This window comes from Oncorhynchus mykiss, chromosome 2 (assembly GCF_013265735.2).
Source record: "Oncorhynchus mykiss isolate Arlee chromosome 2, USDA_OmykA_1.1, whole genome shotgun sequence".
Taxonomy (NCBI): domain Eukaryota; kingdom Metazoa; phylum Chordata; class Actinopteri; order Salmoniformes; family Salmonidae; genus Oncorhynchus; species Oncorhynchus mykiss.
In genome coordinates this window covers 100,421,674-100,438,187 of record NC_048566.1, presented here as the reverse complement: position 1 = coordinate 100,438,187, position 16,514 = coordinate 100,421,674, and the positions used below count along the sequence as shown (strand labels likewise).

The window sequence follows — 16,514 nt, the reverse complement described above, 5'->3', positions numbered from 1 at the left end:
AAATCGAGTTACTGTATTGTGTAACTTTCAGTGTATTGACTCGAGCAATTGCAATAATTAAAACTACACCAATGACTGGGCCAATTAATTCACTTCCACTTTAACATCGATCTAATTGCAATCTTGCGCACGAACGAGTTTCTCCGATGTCAGATTGGAGTCAGGAGTGCAGGGAGAGAGAGGAAGAACGCAGCGTAACATTCCCACCCAGTCCAGCATGACTGATCTTAAACTTCCCTTCTATCGGCGGTGCAGCAACGACTTTGGTGCAGGTCTTTGAGAGACAGATATATTTAGCATTGCCCGATCTTACCCACTGTTTTCAGCGACAGACCGTAGGGTAGGCTAGAAAAGCATGAATATAGAACGCACTGAGGAGCAAAGAGACGGCACGAGAGGACGGTAACGGTCCGGATAGAAGAGTTGCTTTGAAGAGGGTGAGTGGAAGACTAATAGGACTGTTGATTCAATTGCATGCCTCTGATTGATGCTCTAGTATACCGTTTTTTTTTGTGTGTGTTATTTTTTTATACATGCATTTACGATTCATCCCCAAATAAATTATCATATTTGCTGTAAACTTGTTAAATATTTAGAATAATAATAGTTAGAATAAACGATACTTACCGTGTCAAAATGCGTAAACAAATCAAACAACTCAATATGCAAATATTTAGGCAGATTACTCAAAATATCCCTTCAGAGTAGTTGACTAGAATCCTTGTCTTTGTATTTTTTAAACAAAAGACCCATTAACTTTTCTCTGCCAACAAACTGCCTGTGTGTGGAGTCAGTTAGTCAGTCTACTTGTTTTGCAGAAGAACCCATAACTCAGCTGCTGCCCAACTTGTTTTAATGGAGCTCATATGAATAACTTCAAACGTGTTATTTTATCAAGCAGAAGAGCTATGTTGTTTTCTTATCTAACTGTAAGTTTTCATCAAATGTCAGACATTTCATATTTTCTGTGTGTGTGAGCATGCGTGCGTGAGATTGTGTGTGCGTGTGTGTGTGAGCGTGCGTGCGTTTGTGTGTGTTTCAGTGCCATTTTAAAATGGCTGAACTAGATGTGTAGTTGTTGTGGTTGGTTCCTTTTATGAGTGGCAGGAATAGAAACTGTAAACGAGGAGACCACTTTGAAAATATATTACAGTTGTAAAAATGAAAATGCATAATGACATTAACACATGCACTGACATAAAAGAGACAAAAACACTTTAAATGCATGTCCAGAAGCACACAAACCCTTTCCAGGAGCACACAAACCCTTTCCAGGAGCACACAAACCCTTTCCAGGAGCACACAAACCATTTTCAGAAGCACACAAACCCTTTCCAGGAGCACACAAACCCTTTCCAGGAGCACACAAACCCTTTCCAGGAGCACACAAACCCTTTCCAGGAGCACACAAACCCTTTCCAGGAGCACACAAACCATTTTCAGAAGCACACAAACCATTTTCAGAAGCACACAAACCCTTTCCAGGAGCACACAAACCATTTTCAGAAGCACACAAACCCTTTCCAGGAGCACACAAACCATTTCCAGGAGCACACAAACCATTTTCAGAAGCACACAAACCCTTTCCAGGAGCACACAAACCATTTTCAGAAGCACACAAACCATTTTCAGAAGCACACAAACCCTTTCCAGGAGCACACAAACCATTTTCAGAAGCACACAAACCCTTTCCAGGAGCACACAAACCCTTTCCAGGAGCACACAAACCATTTTCAGAAGCACACAAACCCTTTCCAGGAGCACACAAACCATTTTCAGAAGCACACAAACCCTTTCCAGGAGCACACAAACCATTTTCAGAAGCACACAAACCCTTTCCAGGAGCACACAAACCATTTTCAGAAGCACACAAACCATTTTCAGAAGCACACAAACCCTTTCCAGGAGCACACAAACCATTTTCAGAAGCACACAAACCATTTTCAGAAGCACACAAACCCTTTCCAGGAGCACACAAACCATTTTCAGAAGCACACAAACCCTTTCCAGGAGCACACAAACCCTTTCCAGGAGCACACAAACCATTTTCAGAAGCACACAAACCCTTTCCAGGAGCACACAAACCATTTTCAGAAGCACACAAACCATTTTCAGAAGCACACAAACCCTTTCCAGGAGCACACAAACCATTTTCAGAAGCACACAAACCCTTTCCAGGAGCACACAAACCATTTTCAGAAGCACACAAACCATTTTCAGAAGCACACAAACCCTTTCCAGGAGCACACAAACCATTTTCAGAAGCACACAAACCATTTTCAGAAGCACACAAACCCTTTCCAGGAGCACACAAACCATTTTCAGAAGCACACAAACCCTTTCCAGGAGCACACAAACCCTTTCCAGGAGCACACAAACCCTTTCCAGGAGCACACAAACCCTTTCCAGGAGCACACAAACCCTTTCCAGGAGCACACAAACCATTTTCAGAAGCACACAAACCCTTTCCAGGAGCACACAAACCCTTTCCAGGAGCACACAAACCCTTTCCAGGAGCACACAAACCATTTTCAGAAGCACACAAACCCTTTCCAGGAGCACACAAACCCTTTCCAGGAGCACACAAACCCTTTCCAGGAGCACACAAACCCTTTCCAGGAGCACACAAACCCTTTCCAGAAGCACACAAACCCTTTCCAGGAGCACACAAACCATTTTCAGACGCTCACAAACCATTTTCGGACGCTCACAAACCATTTTCAGACGCTCACAAACCATTTTCGGACGCTCCTTTTTGCTAGCGTGAACTAAGCTGGCAGACTTCAATAAGAAAGGCACTGTGTTAAAAGAAGCTAAATCTGCTTGTCATTTCTGTATTTATATATGCCTAAAATAGGTATTCCTTTTATCGATTGAAAACAAAACCAAATGTTTTGTCATAGTTTATACAATTATAATTTTTAAAGGAATAATATAATATGTTTATTCAGTCATTTAGTCATGTAGTCACATAGACTGAATGAATATAACGGTATTATCCATAGACTGAATGAATATAATGGTATTATCCATAGACTGAATGAATATAACGGTATTATCCATAGACTGAATGAATATAATGGTATTATCCATAGACTGAATGAATATAATGGTATTACCCATAGACTGAATGAATATAACGGTATTATCCATAGACTGAATGAATATAATGGTATTATCCATAGACTGAATGAATATAATGGTATTATCCATAGACTGAATGAATATAATGGTATTACCCATAGACTGAATGAATATAATGGTATTATCCATAGACTGAATGAATATACTGGTATTACCCATAGACTGAATGAATATAATGGTATTACCCATAGACTGAATGAATATAATGGTATTATCCATAGACTGAATGAATATAATGGTATTACCCATAGACTGAATGAATATAATGGTATTACCCATAGACTGAATGAATATAATGGTATTATCCATAGACTGAATGAATATACTGGTATTACCCATAGACTGAATGAATATAATGGTATTACCCATAGACTGAATGAATATAATGGTATTATCCATAGACTGAATGAATATACTGGTATTACCCATAGACTGAATGAATATAATGGTATTACCCATAGACTGAATGAATATAATGGTATTATCCATAGACTGAATGAATATAATGGTATTATCCATAGACTGAATGAATATAATGGTATTATCCATAGACTGAATGAATATACTGGTATTACCCATAGACTGAATGAATATAATGGTATTACCCATAGACTGAATGAATATAATGGTATTATCCATAGACTGAATGAATATAATGGTATTATCCATAGACTGAATGAATATAATGGTATTATCCATAGACTGAATGAATATACTGGTATTACCCATAGACTGAATGAATATAATGGTATTACCCATAGACTGAATGAATATACTGGTATTACCCATAGACTGAATGAATATAATGGTATTACCCATAGACTGAATGAATATAATGGTATTACCCATAGACTGAATGAATATAATGGTATTATCCATAGACTGAATGAATATAATGGTATTATCCATAGACTGAATGAATATACTGGTATTACCCATAGACTGAATGAATATACTGGTATTACCCATAGACTGAATGAATATAATGGTATTATCCATAGACTGAATGAATATAATGGTATTATCCATAGACTGAATGAATATAATGGTTTTACCCATAGACCGAATGAATATAATGGTTTTACCCATAGACTGAATGAATATAATGGTATTACCCATAGACTGAATGAATATACTGGTATTACCCATAGACTGAATGAATATAATGGTATTATCCATAGACTGAATGAATATAATGGTTTTACCCATAGACTGAATGAATATAATGGTTTTACCCATAGACTGAATGAATATAATGGTATTACCCATAGACTGAATGAATATACTGGTATTACCCATAGACTGAATGAATATAATGGTATTATCCATAGACTGAATGAATATAATGGTTTTACCCATAGACTGAATGAATATAATGGTTTTACCCATAGACTGAATGAATATAATGGTATTACCCATAGACTGAATGAATATACTGGTATTACCCATAGACTGAATGAATATACTGGTATTACCCATAGACTGAATGAATATACTGGTATTACCCATAGACTGAATGAATATAATGGTATTATCCATAGACTGAATGAATATAATGGTATTATCCATAGACTGAATGAATATACTGGTATTACCCATAGACTGAATGAATATACTGGTATTACCCATAGACTGAATGAATATAATGGTATTATCCATAGACTGAATGAATATAATGGTATTACCCATAGACTGAATGAATATACTGGTTTTACCCATAGACTGAATGAATATACTGGTATTACCCATAGACTGAATGAATATACTGGTATTACCCATAGACTGAATGAATATACTGGTATTACCCATAGACTGAATGAATATAATGGTATTATCCATAGACTGAATGAATATACTGGTATTATCCATAGACTGAATGAATATACTGGTATTACCCATAGACTGAATGAATATACTGGTATTACCCATAGACTGAATGAATATAATGGTATTATCCATAGACTGAATGAATATACTGGTATTATCCATAGACTGAATGAATATACTGGTATTACCCATAGACTGAATGAATATACTGGTATTACCCATAGACTGAATGAATATAATGGTATTACCCATAGACTGAATGAATATACTGGTATTACCCATAGACTGAATGAATATAATGGTATTATCCATAGACTGAATGAATATAATGGTATTACCCATAGACTGATTGAATATACTGGTATTACCCATAGACTGAATGAATATACTGGTATTACCCATAGACTGAATGAATATACTGGTATTACCCATAGACTGAATGAATATAATGGTATTATCCATAGACTGAATGAATATACTGGTATTATCCATAGACTGAATGAATATACTGGTATTACCCATAGACTGAATGAATATACTGGTATTACCCATAGACTGAATGAATATAATGGTATTATCCATAGACTGAATGAATATACTGGTATTATCCATAGACTGAATGAATATACTGGTATTACCCATAGACTGAATGAATATACTGGTATTACCCATAGACTGAATGAATATAATGGTATTACCCATAGACTGAATGAATATAATGGTATTATCCATAGACTGAATGAATATACTGGTATTATCCATAGACTGAATGAATATACTGGTATTACCCATAGACTGAATGAATATAATGGTATTACCCATAGACTGAATGAATATAATGGTATTACCCATAGACTGAATGAATATAATGGTATTACCCATAGACTGAATGAATATACTGGTATAACCCATAGACTGAATGAATATACTGGTATTATCCATAGACTGAATGAATATACTGGTATTATCCATAGACTGAATGAATATACTGGTATTACCCATAGACTGAATGAATATACTGGTATTACCCATAGACTGAATGAATATAATGGTATTACCCATAGACTGAATGAATATAATGGTATTACCCATAGACTGAATGAATATAATGGTATTACCCATAGACTGAATGAATATACTGGTATTACCCATAGACTGAATGAATATAATGGTATTACCCATAGACTGAATGAATATAATGGTATTACCCATAGACTGAATGAATATACTGGTATTACCCATAGACTGAATGAATATACTGGTATTACCCATAGACTGAATGAATATACTGGTATTACCCATAGACTGAATGAATATACTGGTATTACCCATAGACTGAATGAATATACTGGTATTACCCATAGACTGAATGAATATACTGGTATTACCCATAGACTGAATGAATATAATGGTATTACCCATAGACTGAATGAATATACTGGTATTACCCATAGACTGAATGAATATACTGGTATTACCCATAGACTGAATGAATATAATGGTATTACCCATAGACTGAATGAATATAATGGTATTATCCATAGACTGAATGAATATAATGGTATTGCCCATAGACTGAATGAATATAATGGTATTATCCATAGACTGAATGAATATAATGGTATTATCCATAGACTGAATGAATATACTGGTATTATCCATAGACTGAATGAATATAATGGTATTATCCATAGACTGAATGAATATACTGGTATTATCCATAGACTGAATGAATATAATGGTATTATCCATAGACTGAATGAATATAATGGTATTATCCATAGACTGAATGAATATAATGGTATTATCCATAGACTGAATGAATATACTGGTATTATCCATAGACTGAATGAATATACTGGTATTACCCATAGACTGAATGAATATACTGGTATTACCCATAGACTGAATGAATATACTGGTATTACCCATAGACTGAATGAATATAATGGTATTACCCATAGACTGAATGAATATACTGGTATTACCCATAGACTGAATGAATATAATGGTATTACCCATAGACTGAATGAATATACTGGTATTACCCATAGACTGAATGAATATAATGGTATTACCCATAGACTGAATGAATATAATGGTATTACCCATAGACTGAATGAATATACTGGTATTACCCATAGACTGAATGAATATACTGGTATTACCCATAGACTGAATGAATATACTGGTATTACCCATAGACTGAATGAATATACTGGTATTACCCATAGACTGAATGAATATACTGGTATTATCCATAGACTGAATGAATATAATGGTATTACCCATAGACTGAATGAATATACTGGTATTACCCATAGACTGAATGAATATACTGGTATTACCCATAGACTGAATGAATATAATGGTATTACCCATAGACTGAATGAATATAATGGTATTACCCATAGACTGAATGAATATAATGGTATTACCCATAGACTGAATGAATATAATGGTATTACCCATAGACTGAATGAATATACTGGTATTATCCATAGACTGAATGAATATAATGGTATTACCCATAGACTGAATGAATATAATGGTATTACCCATAGACTGAATGAATATAATGGTATTATCCATAGACTGAATGAATATAATGGTATTATCCATAGACTGAATGAATATAATGGTATTACCCATAGACTGAATGAATATAATGGTATTACCCATAGACTGAATGAATATAATGGTATTATCCATAGACTGAATGAATATAATGGTATTATCCATAGACTGAATGAATATAATGGTATTACCCATAGACTGAATGAATATAATGGTATTACCCATAGACTGAATGAATATAATGGTATTATCCATAGACTGAATGAATATAATGGTATTATCCATAGACTGAATGAATATAATGGTATTATCCATAGACTGAATGAATATACTGGTATTACCCATAGACTGAATGAATATACTGGTATTACCCATAGACTGAATGAATATAATGGTATTATCCATAGACTGAATGAATATAATGGTATTATCCATAGACTGAATGAATATAATGGTTTTACCCATAGACTGAATGAATATAATGGTTTTACCCATAGACTGAATGAATATAATGGTATTACCCATAGACTGAATGAATATACTGGTATTACCCATAGACTGAATGAATATAATGGTATTATCCATAGACTGAATGAATATAATGGTTTTACCCATAGACTGAATGAATATAATGGTTTTACCCATAGACTGAATGAATATAATGGTATTACCCATAGACTGAATGAATATACTGGTATTACCCATAGACTGAATGAATATAATGGTATTATCCATAGACTGAATGAATATAATGGTTTTACCCATAGACTGAATGAATATAATGGTTTTACCCATAGACTGAATGAATATAATGGTATTACCCATAGACTGAATGAATATACTGGTATTACCCATAGACTGAATGAATATACTGGTATTACCCATAGACTGAATGAATATACTGGTATTACCCATAGACTGAATGAATATAATGGTATTATCCATAGACTGAATGAATATAATGGTATTATCCATAGACTGAATGAATATACTGGTATTACCCATAGACTGAATGAATATACTGGTATTACCCATAGACTGAATGAATATAATGGTATTATCCATAGACTGAATGAATATAATGGTATTACCCATAGACTGAATGAATATACTGGTTTTACCCATAGACTGAATGAATATACTGGTATTACCCATAGACTGAATGAATATACTGGTATTACCCATAGACTGAATGAATATACTGGTATTACCCATAGACTGAATGAATATAATGGTATTATCCATAGACTGAATGAATATACTGGTATTATCCATAGACTGAATGAATATACTGGTATTATCCATAGACTGAATGAATATACTGGTATTACCCATAGACTGAATGAATATACTGGTATTACCCATAGACTGAATGAATATACTGGTATTATCCATAGACTGAATGAATATACTGGTATTACCCATAGACTGAATGAATATACTGGTATTACCCATAGACTGAATGAATATAATGGTATTACCCATAGACTGAATGAATATACTGGTATTACCCATAGACTGAATGAATATAATGGTATTATCCATAGACTGAATGAATATAATGGTATTACCCATAGACTGAATGAATATACTGGTATTACCCATAGACTGAATGAATATACTGGTATTACCCATAGACTGAATGAATATACTGGTATTACCCATAGACTGAATGAATATAATGGTATTATCCATAGACTGAATGAATATACTGGTATTATCCATAGACTGAATGAATATACTGGTATTACCCATAGACTGAATGAATATACTGGTATTATCCATAGACTGAATGAATATAATGGTATTATCCATAGACTGAATGAATATACTGGTATTATCCATAGACTGAATGAATATACTGGTATTACCCATAGACTGAATGAATATACTGGTATTACCCATAGACTGAATGAATATAATGGTATTACCCATAGACTGAATGAATATAATGGTATTATCCATAGACTGAATGAATATACTGGTATTATCCATAGACTGAATGAATATACTGGTATTACCCATAGACTGAATGAATATAATGGTATTACCCATAGACTGAATGAATATAATGGTATTACCCATAGACTGAATGAATATAATGGTATTACCCATAGACTGAATGAATATACTGGTATTACCCATAGACTGAATGAATATACTGGTATTATCCATAGACTGAATGAATATACTGGTATTATCCATAGACTGAATGAATATACTGGTATTACCCATAGACTGAATGAATATACTGGTATTACCCATAGACTGAATGAATATAATGGTATTACCCATAGACTGAATGAATATAATGGTATTACCCATAGACTGAATGAATATAATGGTATTACCCATAGACTGAATGAATATACTGGTATTACCCATAGACTGAATGAATATAATGGTATTACCCATAGACTGAATGAATATAATGGTATTACCCATAGACTGAATGAATATACTGGTATTACCCATAGACTGAATGAATATACTGGTATTACCCATAGACTGAATGAATATACTGGTATTACCCATAGACTGAATGAATATACTGGTATTACCCATAGACTGAATGAATATACTGGTATTACCCATAGACTGAATGAATATACTGGTATTACCCATAGACTGAATGAATATAATGGTATTACCCATAGACTGAATGAATATACTGGTATTACCCATAGACTGAATGAATATACTGGTATTACCCATAGACTGAATGAATATAATGGTATTACCCATAGACTGAATGAATATAATGGTATTATCCATAGACTGAATGAATATAATGGTATTACCCATAGACTGAATGAATATAATGGTATTATCCATAGACTGAATGAATATAATGGTATTATCCATAGACTGAATGAATATACTGGTATTATCCATAGACTGAATGAATATAATGGTATTATCCATAGACTGAATGAATATACTGGTATTATCCATAGACTGAATGAATATAATGGTATTATCCATAGACTGAATGAATATAATGGTATTATCCATAGACTGAATGAATATACTGGTATTATCCATAGACTGAATGAATATAATGGTATTATCCATAGACTGAATGAATATACTGGTATTATCCATAGACTGAATGAATATACTGGTATTACCCATAGACTGAATGAATATACTGGTATTACCCATAGACTGAATGAATATACTGGTATTACCCATAGACTGAATGAATATACTGGTATTACCCATAGACTGAATGAATATAATGGTATTACCCATAGACTGAATGAATATACTGGTATTACCCATAGACTGAATGAATATAATGGTATTACCCATAGACTGAATGAATATACTGGTATTACCCATAGACTGAATGAATATAATGGTATTACCCATAGACTGAATGAATATAATGGTATTACCCATAGACTGAATGAATATACTGGTATTACCCATAGACTGAATGAATATACTGGTATTACCCATAGACTGAATGAATATACTGGTATTACCCATAGACTGAATGAATATACTGGTATTACCCATAGACTGAATGAATATACTGGTATTATCCATAGACTGAATGAATATAATGGTATTACCCATAGACTGAATGAATATACTGGTATTACCCATAGACTGAATGAATATACTGGTATTACCCATAGACTGAATGAATATAATGGTATTACCCATAGACTGAATGAATATAATGGTATTACCCATAGACTGAATGAATATAATGGTATTACCCATAGACTGAATGAATATAATGGTATTACCCATAGACTGAATGAATATACTGGTATTATCCATAGACTGAATGAATATAATGGTATTACCCATAGACTGAATGAATATAATGGTATTACCCATAGACTGAATGAATATAATGGTATTATCCATAGACTGAATGAATATAATGGTATTATCCATAGACTGAATGAATATAATGGTATTACCCATAGACTGAATGAATATAATGGTATTACCCATAGACTGAATGAATATAATGGTATTATCCATAGACTGAATGAATATAATGGTATTATCCATAGACTGAATGAATATAATGGTATTACCCATAGACTGAATGAATATAATGGTATTACCCATAGACTGAATGAATATAATGGTATTATCCATAGACTGAATGAATATAATGGTATTATCCATAGACTGAATGAATATAATGGTATTATCCATAGACTGAATGAATATACTGGTATTACCCATAGACTGAATGAATATACTGGTATTACCCATAGACTGAATGAATATAATGGTATTATCCATAGACTGAATGAATATAATGGTATTATCCATAGACTGAATGAATATAATGGTATTATCCATAGACTGAATGAATATAATGGTATTACCCATAGACTGAATGAATATACTGGTATTACCCATAGACTGAATGAATATACTGGTATTACCCATAGACTGAATGAATATACTGGTATTACCCATAGACTGAATGAATATACTGGTATTACCCATAGACTGAATGAATATAATGGTATTATCCATAGACTGAATGAATATAATGGTATTACCCATAGACTGAATGAATATAATGGTATTATCCATAGACTGAATGAATATAATGGTATTACCCATAGACTGAATGAATATAATGGTATTATCCATAGACTGAATGAATATACTGGTATTACCCATAGACTGAATGAATATACTGGTATTACCCATAGACTGAATGAATATAATGGTATTATCCATAGACTGAATGAATATAATGGTATTATCCATAGACTGAATGAATATAATGGTATTATCCATAGACTGAATGAATATAATGGTATTATCCATAGACTGAATGAATATAATGGTTTTACCCATAGACTGAATGAATATACTGGTATTACCCATAGACTGAATGAATATAATGGTATTACCCATAGACTGAATTAATATAATGGTATTACCCATAGACTGAATTAATGTAATGGTATTACCCATAGACTGAATGAATATAATGTGTTTAGGCCTAAGCCACACTCATCTTTTTCCAGCCCAGGACAGGAACACCCAGAAACAGTATTTCTTTATTTTACTAGGCAAGTCAGTTAAGAACAAATTCTTATTTTCAATGGGTTAGCCTGGGTTAACTACCTGTTCAGGGGCAGAACAGGGGCAGAACAACAGATGTCAACCACCTTGACAGTTCAGAGATTTGAACTTGCAACCTTCCGGTTACTAGTCCAACGCTCTAACCACTAGGCTACCCTGCCGCCCCATTTGGTTTCCCAATAATCCTATATGATCACATTACTGGATCAACACTGCTGTATTATGAGATGCCTAACTTGTGCCATGATGCAATTTCTACGGCTGACGCCGTATGCAACTTCTTGGCAGAGGACTGTATACATTTCATTCACACACACACACACACACACACACACACACACACTCAATGGTATCATGAAGTGAACAACATTCTTGGAATGTGCAGAAACATATTTCACTGTTTTCATGTTTATGAATTTTCTATACAGGCAATGTCAGAACACTGTACAGTACTACATTCAATTATAACATTATGATGACATGTTGATATAGTAATGCTTAATAATAATGAAATCCAGTAGGGTGTGAGTCAGTGTTTGTCTAGAGCAGAATACCCAGCCTGGTCTCATAGACTAGACGTAACGTAGTAAACGTAAATCCGAGGACACTCCAATTAGTATGATATGTTACATTTGGTATTGTTACATAAAACAGAAGGTAGAGAGAGAGAGATTAGAGAGAGATTACAGACAGTGGTTAGAGTGATTGGAGAAAGAGAGAGATTAGAGAAAAAGGGCTGAGAGGTTAGAGAGAGAGAGGTCAGAGAGATTTGAGATTGGATAAAGAGGTTAGAGATATTGGATAAAGAGGTTAGAGAGATTAGAGATATTGGTTAGAGAGAATAGAAATTGAGAGGTGAGAGAGGTTAGAGAGAGAGAGAAAGGGCTGAGAGATTTGAGATTGGATAGAGAGATTTGAGACTGGATAGAGATTTGAGATTGGATAGGTGGAGAGGTTAGATAGCTTGGAGAGATTGGATGAAGAGGTTAGAGAGATTGGTTAGAGAGATTGGATAGAGGTTAGAGAGGTAAGAGAGATTGGATAGAGGTTAGAGAGATTGGATAGAGGTAAAAGAGATTGGATAGAGAGGTAAAAGAGATTGGATATAGAGGTTAGAGAGATTGGAGAGAGGTTAGAGAGAGAAATTAGAGAGACAGATTAGAGAGAGGATAAAGTGAGCTATTAGAGAGATATTACAGAGAGGTTAGAGAGAGAAAGATTAGAGAGAGTTTAGAGAGACGGAGAGAGGCTAGAGAGACGGAGAGAGGCTAGAGAGACGGAGAGAGGTTAGAGAGACAGAGAGAGGCTAGAGAGACGGAGAGAGGCTAGAGAGACGGAGAGAGGCTAGAGAGACGGAGAGAGGCTAGAGAGACGGAGAGAGGCTAGAGACATTCGGAGAGAGGCTAGAGAGACGGAGAGAGGTTAGAGAGACGGAGAGAGGCTAGAGAGACGGAGAGAGGCTAGAGAGACGGAGAGAGGCTAGAGAGACGGAGAGAGGCTAGAGAGACGGAGAGAGGCTAGAGAGACGGAGAGAGGCTAGAGAGACGGAGAGAGGCTAGAGAGACGGAGAGAGGCTAGAGAGACGGAGAGAGGTTAGAGAGACGGAGAGAGGTTAGAGAGACGGAGAGAGGCTAGAGAGACGGAGAGAGGCTAGAGAGACGGAGAGAGGCTAGAGAGACGGAGAGAGGCTAGAGAGACGGAGAGAGGCTAGAGAGACGGAGAGAGGCTAGAGAGACGGAGAGAGGTTAGAGAGATTAGAGATTAAAGAGAGAGAGAGACAGACAGACAGACAGACGAGAGAGAGAGGCTTATTTTCTTTTCGTGTAAATGTTGTATTTGGTGATGCTACTGGCAAACCTGTTATTTGGTGGAATGTGATTGCCAGTGGGCCAGACCAGGGCATGGTTGTGACCCTATCTTACCTTACAAGGCTACTTCCGACCATTATACGACAGATGCCGGGAGCTGACGCAGTTGTAGTCAATGTGGGGTCAAATGACAGCAGGAGGGCTAGTTCGGAACTTCTGAAATTAGATTTAAAAAAACTGATTCTAGCACTGAAAGATTCCAAAAAGCGGCCAATTTTTTTCAGGTCCGGTACCATCGTCTAGCCGCGGCTGTGAAAGATTTAGCAGGCTATTGACATTACACACCTGGCTAAAATATTACTGTAGCTCTGTTGGAATCACTTTTATAGATAACTTTGACACCTGGAAACAGAAGATACTCTACTGGAATAACGGAGTCCATCCAAATTATCTTGGCTCCTGGAACTCTGTCCACGCATTTCAAGTATGCTTTGAAACAATGATTTATCAATGACCCAAGCCCACCTCAGCTAATCCCTACCACTGTGTCACTGAGTTGTCATAATGCTTCAGCAAATGTACATTATACCAGGGGGCGTTGGCAGACACAATGTAAGTAACTTAATTTTATTTTACCTGCCCTGAAAGCCTCTGTCGAGCCTACAGCTATGAACCAGAGTTATAGTGTTAGCACTGAGGCAGTGTGCCCTAGTAGGACGTCCACTGTGTACAGCTCACCGTGCACTAGCAGCTCCAATATAAATAACATGAGCATGTCTACTTATGATAAGATCTCCAGTAAAGCAATAAAAACAATCAAGCATCCCAGAAAAGTAATAGATCCATAATAAACCCCAGGAAGAGTAGCTGCTGCCTTGGCAGGAACTAATGGGGATCCATAATAAACCCCAGGAAGAGTAGCTGCTGCCTTGGCAGGAACTAATGGGGATCCATAATAAACCCCAGGAAGAATAGCTGCTGCCTTGACAGGAACTAATGGGGATCCATAATAAACCCCAGGAAGAGTAGCTGCTGCCTTGACAGGAACTAATGGGGATCCATAATAAACCCCAGGAAGAGTAGCTGCTGCCTTGACAGGAACTAATGGGGATCCATAATAAACCCCAGGAAGAGTAGCTGCTGCCTTGACAGGAACTAATGGGGATCCATAATAAACCCCAGGAAGAATAGCTGCTGCCTTGACAGGAACTAATGGGGATCCATAATAAACCCCAGGAAGAATAGCTGCTGCCTTGACAGGAACTAATGGGGATCCATAATAAATACACATCTCTGGTTGAGAGAGAGGTCAGGCCACAGCACAGTGAAGGGCAGCGAGGGAGAGAGATAATTGCTTGTGTTTTCATTGAGTGACTCAGCAGCATTCCGTGATTCCTTATGAGACCCTGTCTGTCCTCGTCCCATCTGGAGCCAACTGCGTTATGCTATGTTGTTATGTCTACGCTTATCCAGGGTCACCTAAAGGTCTCTGCGGGAACTATTGGGAGAACGTTCTTTAATTTGAATAACTTAACTATATTTTCACACATACCATATGTGGTAAACCACGAGCCAGAAACCACGAGCCAGCAACCACGAGCCAGAAACCACGAGCCAGCAACCACGAGCCAGAAACCACGAGCCAGAAACCACGGGCCAGAAACCACGGGCCAGAAACCACGAGCCAGCAACCACGAGCCAGCAACCACGAGCCAGAAACCACGAGCCAGAAACCACGAGCCAGAAACCACGAGCCAGCAACCACGAGCCAGCAACCACGAGCCAGAAACCACGAGCCAGAAACCACGAGCCAGAAACCACTGGCCAGCAACCACTGGCCAGAAACCACGAGCCAGAAACCACGAGCCAGAGACCACGAGCCAGCGACCACGAGCCAGAGACCACGAGCCAGCGACCACGGGCCAGCGACCACGAGCCAGAAACCACGAGCCAGCAACCACGAGCCAGAAACCACGAGCCAGCAACCACGAGCCAGCAACCACGGGCCAGCAACCACGAGCCAGAAACCACGAGCCAGACACCACGAGCCAGAAACCACGAGCCAGCAACCACGGGCCAGAA

General features: G+C 36.4%; 1 protein-coding gene across 3 annotated transcripts in view; it reads left to right on the top strand.

Annotated features, from left to right (window-relative positions):
- Window positions 1–137: 137 nt before the first annotated feature.
- LOC110501236 (growth arrest-specific protein 2) overlaps window positions 138–16,514 on the top strand; it is a 65,686-nt gene continuing 49,309 nt past the window's right edge. For all 3 annotated transcript variants that reach the window (XR_005039301.1, XM_036961164.1, XM_036961156.1), the window contains exon 1: window positions 138–437. The gene's annotated coding sequence lies outside the window, so the exon portion shown is untranslated. The remainder of the gene's footprint in view (window positions 438–16,514) is intronic.